General features: G+C 47.8%; 1 pseudogene; it reads left to right on the top strand.

Annotated features, from left to right (window-relative positions):
- The first annotated feature begins 946 nt into the window (after window positions 1-946).
- Window positions 947-5,113, top strand: LOC139320594 (uncharacterized; annotated as a pseudogene).
- The last annotated feature ends 1,409 nt before the right edge of the window (window positions 5,114-6,522 follow it).

Raw genomic sequence — 6,522 nt, 5'->3', positions numbered from 1 at the left:
TTATTGATTATTGTGAGTGTAATGAAGTTTCATTATCATATCATAATTCAGTTCAAATTCCAGCCTTTTTTTAAAAAAAGTTTTATTTATTTTTGATTGTTTACATTTTGTTAGTGCTTAATAAACATGGTGTTGTCTGGGTTATTTTATTTGCTTAGCAGTACAGATTACATTCTTAATCTCCACTCCTTTTTTCCAACTACTGGTAGAATAAATTCCATATTTGATAATATTCTGTATCTTCTTTCTGTTGAATCTTCAATGTAAGTCTGGAATCCCAGCCTTCTGTAATCATGACAGTAGAAATTATCTTTGCACTAAATATCTTAGTTTTGTCAAGAATCTTGATTCATTCTGAAGACAGCTATGTTAACGAAGGACACAGCTGACAGCTGTTGCTCAATAATATACACATACATGAGGGATGTAGATTTGTAAATCTTATGAAAATTAAGAAAATTGATCTTAATGAAAAGACGGGAGCCTCAAACCTATAAAACCACTGTAGATAAATTGATTGTTAGTAATACTACAAAATACAGAGAACTATTTTAATATAAAGTTCCATTTGATCAAAAATATGACATTAGTTTTGAAAAGCTTAAGTTTTCCTTTGAAGAGTGTTAGATATCAAGTAACAGTTCAAATAAGCCAATCAGGAATTAGTCCTGAGAGCGGGAAATTTGGAGGCACGTCAGTGGCTGCAGCCGGGGACAGCTCCTTCCTATATAAAGGGCTGCCCAGGCTAGAATAGCCATTGCTGTTTCTGGAGTTAAATAAAAGAGTTACAGTTACATTGTGTCGAGTCTTCCTTCAATCGCCCACGATTTAACATTGGCGACGAAGGTGGGATCTGAAGGAACAGGACTGCACATCAATCTCCAAGCAACCATCAGCCACCCATCCGATCCACTGCATAATACCGGTCAGATCATCGGCTATCGTGATGTCTGCAATCACACCGCCCGCTCCATTCAACCCAACCGGGGAAGATTGGGAAGCTTACATGGAGCGATTCTATATGTTCATGGAGGCGAACGATCTGCTGAGTTTATCAGAGCAGAGAAAGAGGGCCCTTTTTCTCACCCATTGTGGCCTGGCAGTGTTTAAAATGGCAAAGGCACTTGCCGCCCCAGCGGATCTGAAGACCATGACCTGGACAACGCTGCAAGAAATACTCAAGGCACACTACGCACTGCAAGCATCATCCCTGGTAAGAAGGCATGAGTTTTATCAGAGGGACCAAAGAGAGGGAGAGACAATCAGTGCGTTCGTGGCGACCTTGCGAGAAATAGCTGCCGCATGCGATTTCCTGAATCTAGAAGAGGCCATGAGGGACCGTCTAGTACTGGGACTGAGGGACCTCACGTTACAGAGTAGGTTGCTGGCCCGGCCTCAAATTACATTCAAGGAGGCCTTGGAAGAAGCATCCGCAACCGAAGCTTCCCAGAAATCGGCGGCGGCTATGAAGAAAATGAAAAGCGGGCCGCCCGTAAAGGAGGAGGCGGCCGTGCACTATGAAAGAGCGGAATCGGGTTCGGAGGAAGAGGACGAGGAGGATGAAGTCCATCACCTTCGAGCCGATCGTAAGGAGAGACAACAGGGGAAGAGAGAGGCCTGGTGCTTGGGATGCGAAGGGAACCACCCGAGAGCCGAATGCAGATTCCGGGACGCTATCTGCCAAAGATGCGAAAAGAAAGGGCACATAGCGAGGGTCTGCAGGGCATCCCAGCCAGCCTCCAGGAGGACCAGACCCCCCCGATCGCCAACGAACAACAGAAAGTTCCAGACAAGTGGAAAGAGACAACCGTTTGGGCGAGGACAAAGAAACGATGACCACCAGGCGGATCGAGGCGAGACCCATCAAACCATCGTGATCGGCCATGCCAGCGCGGGAAGGGCAAATAAGATGGCGGCGACAGTTTTGATCGAGGGGAGACCCTGCAAAATGGAGGTGGACTCGGGATCCAGCCTATCGATGGTATCCTGGACAATAATCAAGAAGCTCCTGCCACACATCACAGCCTGCGACCTCAAACGACAGCGCCTCACCCTCATCGACTACCAAGGGAACCGAATCCCTGTGGTAGGCATTGGCAAGTTCAACGTTGCCTACAAGACATTCAAAGCCACGCTACCCCTCACGATTGTGGACAGAGACAGGCCCAGCCTGCTGGGCATGGAGTGGTTCGAACCACTGGGGCTAGCCATCACCGGCGTCGATCACATCGGAAACGACACCTGGGAGGAGGACCTGATGAGGGAGTTCGCAGAGGTGTTTAACAACGAGCTAGGCAAGTACAAAGGGTCCCCAATCTCATTCAATTTAGACCCCCAGGTAGCCCCAATCCGAATCAAACCCCGGAGAGTCCCTTTTGCGCTACGGCCAAAAATAGACGAACAAATAGATAAACTGGTTGCGCAGGGAGTGTTAGAGCCAATAGACCACGCGAGATGGGAAACCCCCATAGTGACACCGATTAAACCTGACGGGTCAGTACGCTTGTGCGGAGACTATAAAAGTACATTAAATAAGGCGCTCCAACAAAGCGCATACCCCGTATCAGTAGTCCAACACCTCTTGCATTCCTTGGGGAGGGGAAGAATCTTCGCAAAATTGGACTTAGCACAAGCATACCAGCAGCTGCCCATAGATGAAGCCACTGCGGAAGCACAAACCATCGTTACACACAGGGGCGCATTCAAAGAGACTGCAATTTGGGGTGAGCGTAGCGCCCGGGCTGTTCCAAAGCCTGATGGAACGACTCCTACAGGGAATCGAAGGAGTCATCCCATATTTCGACGATGTGTTAATATCAGCAAGGGACACGGCTCAATTGAAGCAGCGGCTGAGGGAGGTGCTGACAAGGTTCCAGAAAGTGGGGCTCAAAGTTAAAAGGGACAAGTGCCAACTAGCAGAGACTCAGTTCGAGTTCCTGGGATACTTGATAGATGAGTCAGGAATTAGACCCACCCCCGGAAAGCTGACAGTGATCAAGAAAGCACCCACCCCAAAAAATAAAACCGAACTGCAGGCATTTTTGGGGTTGCTTAACTTTTATAATATCTTCCTACCGCAGAAAGCTACCACTGCTGAACCACTTCACCGGCTGCTGGACAGGAAGGCAGAATGGAAATGGGGGGAGCGAGAGAGGAAAGCGTTCGAAGATATAAAGAACCTCTTAACTTCGGACAGAATTTTGGTGCAATACAGCGGGACATTACCAATAAGACTAACTTGCGATGCATCCCCTTTCGGCATCGGAGCTGTATTGAGCCACAAGATGCCAAATGGAACAGAGGCCCCCATCGCATTTTTCTCCCGGACTTTGTCAAAACCCGAACGGAACTATAGCCAATTGGACAAAGAGGCGTTAGCTGCAGTAGCCGGAATAAAAAGGTTCCATGAGTATCTCTACGGTCGGAGTTTCGAACTAATAACCGACCACAAGCCATTGTTAGGCATCATAGCAGGGGACAAACCAACACCCCCGTTTTGTCGCCCAGAATGCTAAGATGGGTGGAATTCCTGGCGGCCTACAATTACACACTGCTCCATCACCCGGGGAAATCAATCGACCATGCAGACCTCAGCAGGTGCCCACTCCCAGAAACGGGGGAGGATCCAGCACCAGCGATGACCACACTGCTAATCGAGACGATGGAGGAAGCCCGAATATCTGCAGCCGACATCGCAAGGGCCACCTCGAAGGACAAAATACTGGTGCGAATTTTAAATTGGATCTGGAAGGGGTAGCCGGAAGAAAAAGACATAAGCACAGAGTTCCTGCCATACAAATGGAGGCAAAATGAACTGTCAGGACTAAGGGGGTGCGTGTTGTGGGGGGATAGAGTCGTTGTTCCAAACACACTAAGACAACAGACACTCAGATTACTCCACGACGGGCACCCGGGGATTGTGAGGATGAAAGCTCTGGCCAGAAGCTACGTGTGGTGGCCCGGGATGGACAAGGAAATCGAAACGTGGGTGTCCTCCTGCGCTAACTGCCAAGAGTCGAGGGCGGCACCAAACTCAGCCCCCGTCCATGACTGGGAAAACCCGGGAACACCATGGGCCAGATTGCACATCGACTTCGCAGGGCCTTGCAAAGGGAATACGTTCCTAGTCATTGTGGACGCATATTCGAAGTGGCTCGAAGTGACAACGACCACAGCAGACGCAGTGATTAAAGTATTGAGACGCCTATTCGCCACACATGGAATTCCCGACCTCATAGTTTCTGACAACGGATCACCATTCACATCAAACACCTTCGAGATGTTCCTCGCTGACCAAGGAATAAGGCACGCGTTATCCGCCCCGAAAAAACCATCGATGAACGGTCTAGCGGAACGGATGGTGAGATCTACAAAGGAGACGCTCATGAGACTAGGCCCAGGGGACATTCAGGCCAAATTAGATAAACTATTAGCCATCCAGCACATTACACCAAGCGCCACGACCCACCGAAGCCCAGCAGAATTATTAATGGGCTGTAAACTGAGATCCCCTCTGGACAGACTGCACCCGCAGTACAGCACAGAGAAGCCAACCGACTCCACGAGCAGAATCCGGGAGTTCCAGCCAGGGGACAGAGTATACGCAAAAAACCTGAGCGGAAACCCACTCTGGGTACCAGCAACAATAACCCAGGTGACGGGGCCCCTGTCCTACTGGGTCCAAACAACAGACGGCCAGCTCTGGAAAAGGCACATCGACCAGCTCAGAGGAAGATTAACAAGAGTCGAGAGTGAACCCCAGCACAACAACCAGGGGGAAGGAAAAGACAAGCAAGCAGTACCAGAGCGGGCCAATACACAAACGCCGGGTCTGGACACGCCAAACACCAGCCCGGAAGAAGATAACAGCGAGCACGTACCTGAGACCATGGAGGAGGTGACAGGCGCCGAAAGGAGCCGGAGGGGACAGCCAAGTAAAGTGGGAGAAGGAGGCGAATCCACGCCGGAGACCGAGTTCGAGAGAGTTCTGGAGCCCACACAGAGAGAGCAGCGGACCTCAACCTCCCAACCCGAGGGCACCGGGACGACTGAACTGCGCAGGTCCAGTCGAACCTCCAAACGGCCCGCCTACTTACGCGACTACGTAGCATAAGAGACCCCGGACTGGCGGACACTGAACTAGGGGGGAGGAGTTTTAGATATCAAGTAACAGTTCAAATAAGCCAATCAGGAATTAGTCCTGAGAGCAGGAAATTTGGAGGCACGTCAGTGGCTGCAGCCGGGGACAGCTCCTTCCTATATAAAGGGCTGCCCAGGCTAGAATAGCCATTGCTGTTTCTGGAGTTAAATAAAAGAGTTACAGTTACATTGTGTCGAGTCTTCCTTCAATCGCCCACGATTTAACAAAGAGTATTAAATACCCTTTGATTGATCCAATTCTTGAGACATCCCACTATCCTGAACAACTTGTTGAAACATATTATTACAACACCAACAGGAAGTAGATTTATACATAACAAATTTGCATAATGCCATGGTAAAACTAATACAGCATTTGGATGAAGTCTTGCTTCAGCCCGCAGCCATACAGGAGCCAGCAGACCAATGGTGGAATTCAATTTTTTTTTACTACCAGTTCTGTGGGCATGGCTTGGTGGGCATGGTGCGGCTTGGTGGGCATGGCAGGGGAAGGATACTGCAAAATCTCCATTCCCCCCCACTCCTGGGGGAAGGATATTGCAAAATCTCTATTCCCACCCCACTCTGGGGCCAGCCAAAGGTGGTATTTGCCGATTCTCCAAACTACTCAAAAGTTTCCGCTACCGGTTCTCCAGAACCTGTCAGAACCTGCTGAATTTCACCCCTGCAGCAGACCAGACCATGTCTTTCTGCTCTTATGAGAATGCACTATAGAAATTCAGAGAAGCCTAACATCAATTCATGGCTTTCATAAATCAGTGAAATTGTTTATGGTCATCCAGCAGAATTTCCTGTAGATCACACTTTTGTTCTGAGACTTCTAAAAAAGTAACCAAATAGACTTTGTCCCTCATTAAAGGTAATGATCCATTACCAAAATTTCTTGCAAAGAACAGCATTTCACAATTTATTCACAAGACCAACAACAAATTAAAGATGCAGAAACTGAAACAAGGTAAGTATAGTTTGTGAATACTTATTAGACTTTCAATTATTTGCCAGAGATAATGAGTTCATGAGAGATAATAATTTCACTCTGACTGACCACAATAGATAACATGATGATGAACTGGAAATGAGTTGAGTGTGATAAGACAACCTGGAAAATTTAGAAAAGTTCATTCCAACATTGTATGTTAATTGATGGGACTTTGGAAATGTTAAGGTACAGAGTAAATAGCAAGCAGAGAAGATTTTACCCTTCATCATCATTTCCAGGACACTTCATAACCTCTTCAAATCCAGTGCACAAAAAGCACAAAAGACTTTTTGTTTGTACAAAAGGTCTGTGCAAACAATATCAGGCAGGATATATCAGTCCTCAGCAGAGAAACAGCGAAGAACACATATCAATTTATATTT

Source organism: Pituophis catenifer, unplaced genomic scaffold, assembly GCF_029215685.1.
Source record: "Pituophis catenifer annectens isolate HBS135680 unplaced genomic scaffold, rPitCat1.0.hap2 SCAF_8, whole genome shotgun sequence".
NCBI lineage: Eukaryota > Metazoa > Chordata > Lepidosauria > Squamata > Colubridae > Pituophis > Pituophis catenifer.
The sequence above is the reverse complement of the archived record's forward strand: the minus strand, read 5'-3'. Positions and strand labels throughout refer to the sequence as shown.